We start from the raw sequence: 3009 nt of genomic DNA, 5'->3' as shown, positions 1-3009 counted from the left end.
GGGTATTGAGGGGAAGGGCATTCCAGAGGTGTGGGGCAGAAAGTGAGAAAGGTAGTTTACATGTCACACTCACCCCTGTCCACACTCACTCACACTCAACCCTGTCTACACACACACCGTCACTGTCATCCCACACACACAGTCACTGTCACCCCACAACTCTGAGTCATGCTGTCACCCCTGTGTACACACACAAACATCCCACACACTCACACTCACCCCTGTCATCCCACAACTCAGTAATGCTGTCACCCCTGTGTACACAGTGCCATCCCATAGCTCTACGGCCGCCCGACAGTCCCTGTGCACATGGCCGACGCGCACCGTGACACTCCCTGAAAACACTCATGCTATGGCGTGCCTTTCAATTTGTATAACAAAAATGCCCGCCCCTACCTTCATTCTCCCTCCGCAACGGCCGCCCAACAGTATCTGTGCACATGGCCGCCGCGCACCGCGACACTCCCTGCGCACACACATGCTATGGCGTGCCTTTACATTTCTATAAAAACACTGGCCGCCCGTACCTTCATTCTCCCTATGCAACGGCCGACCGACAGTCCCTGTGCACACACACACACACACTCACTGCTACCCCTGTGTACACACACATACACACACACACACACACTCACACACACACTCACACCTGAGACCATGCTTCTTCACCTAATATCACATGAGATCCATATTAGATGAATGTTACATCTCTTAAAGGGATAAGTTGGAATCTACATTTTACAATATTAAGTGGCTGCTATGAGTATCTTCTCACTAACTGTCATTTAATGCCTAAACATATTGTTATTTATTTGCTTCACTTAAAAGGGAATAAAAAAAACATATGTTTAGTAGAAATTAATCTGCCCTCACACAAAATGGCTGCTGTGAGAATCTCCTCACTGTCATTGAATGCCTACAAATATTGCTATTTATTTGCTTTCACATGCTATTATTATGTATGTAGAAATGAATCTGTCTTTACACAAAATGGCTGCTGTGAGAATCTCCTCACTAACTGCCATTTCATGCCTACTATCATTTTGCCTCCCCCCCTTATTGACATCAGATCAGAAGTTTCTCAGTCAGAGTGTAGTTGGCCTACATTTATTACTCACGCAGTGCAGTTGTGGGTTTGGTTTTATATGTTTGCTCCAACTGGAACTACTAAAAATTATCCTTCTTATTTTAAACAACATCAATTTATTTTATCTATTTAAATTCTGGACAACGCCGGGTCTCGCCCAACAGTATCTGTGCACATGGTCGCTCCGCGACACTCCCTGCGCACACTCATGCTATGGTGTGCCTTTCAATTTCTATTACAAAAATGCCCGCACCTTCCTTCATTCTCCCTCCGCAACGGCCGCCCAACAGTATCTGTGCACATGGCCGCCGTGCACCGCGACACTCCCTGCGCACACTCATGCTATGGCGTGCCTTTCAATTTCTATTACAAAAATGCCCACACCTACCTTCATTCTCCCTCCGCAACGGCCGCCCGACAGTATCTGTGCACATGGCCGCAGTGCGCACATGGGCGCCGCGAACCGCGACACTCCCTGAAAACACTCATGCTATGGCGTGCCTTTCAATTTGTATAACAAAAATGCCCGCACCTACCTTCATTCTCCCTCCGCAACGGCCGCCCAACAGTATCTGTGCACATGGCCGCCACGCACCGCAACACTCTCTGCGCACACTCATGCTATGGCGTGCCTTTACATTTCTATAAAAACAATGGCCGCCCGTACCTTCATTTTCCCTCTGCAACGGCCGACCGACAGTCCCTGTGCACATGGCCGCCGCGCACCGCGACACTACCTGCGCACATTCAACACACATTCTCCCTCCGCAACGGCCAGCCGACACTCTCTGTGCACATGGCCGACCATATGGCCTACGCACACACACACACGACGACACTACGAACAACACTCCCTGTAGCCCTGCACTCTCCCTTTATGCCTTACTACAAATACATATATATGAAAAAAATGGCGTGCGTTTACATTTCTATTACTACAATTGCCGCCCGTACATTCACCTACTGCACCGACACACTTTATTCGAGCAAATACCCAGTATGTACCTGGCAGATACCTGGACTGCACCGCTCCTCACCTCTGACAAGCCCCGTTGCGTTTGCCTTCCCAGCCTGGGTTCATGCCTGGCTGACGGGCGGCTGATCTGTTAAATGATAATGATTAGGATTTAATAGGCTGCAATGCTTCGCGTGTCTACCAGATGGCATAAATTCATGAATTGTAATGCAGTATATATATATATACTGTGCTGTATTGCAGCCAGCGGGAATAAAATGCTTCAATCCCTGCCTGGAAAATACCTCAATGCATTCGGGCAGAAAACAGTCACAAACCTCAATACACCCGGGTATACCCGAATTCGTGGGACTAGCCGAGCTCGAATAAAGTGTGTCTCCAGTGTATGCACTCTTTATTAAGTTTCTAAAATGGCCGACAAAGGAACTTACAATTCAAATAAATATCTATGAAAACAATGGCGTGCGTTGAAATTTCTATTACTAAAATTCCCGCCCGTACATTCACCTACGCACTCTTTATTAACTTTGTAAAATGGCCGACAAAATAACTTACATCTTCAATGTGACGCTTTGCAAATAACCGCAAGCCTCCACCTACGCACTGTAAATTCGCTTTCTAAAATGGCCGACACGCAATTACAACATGTACATTACATACACATTACACTATGTCCCGCTTTGCCAATTTTCAATTCTTTCCATTCTTACAATTATTTTATTTCGTTACTTTATTCAATCGCCGCTATACTAATTTGCATTTACATTACCACTACCACGTTCACAACATCTCCCGCTTTCTCTATGTTCACGATCCTCTGAAAAAAATATACATCATCATTTCATTTACCTTCAACATTCATACACTATTCAATAAATTTCTTCATAAACTCTACACATTTATACCTTCATTCACACAACATCAACACACACATTACATTCATACA

This window comes from Ascaphus truei, chromosome 14, assembly GCF_040206685.1.
Source record: "Ascaphus truei isolate aAscTru1 chromosome 14, aAscTru1.hap1, whole genome shotgun sequence".
Lineage (NCBI taxonomy): Eukaryota > Metazoa > Chordata > Amphibia > Anura > Ascaphidae > Ascaphus > Ascaphus truei.
Note: the sequence above shows the minus strand (reverse complement) of the source record.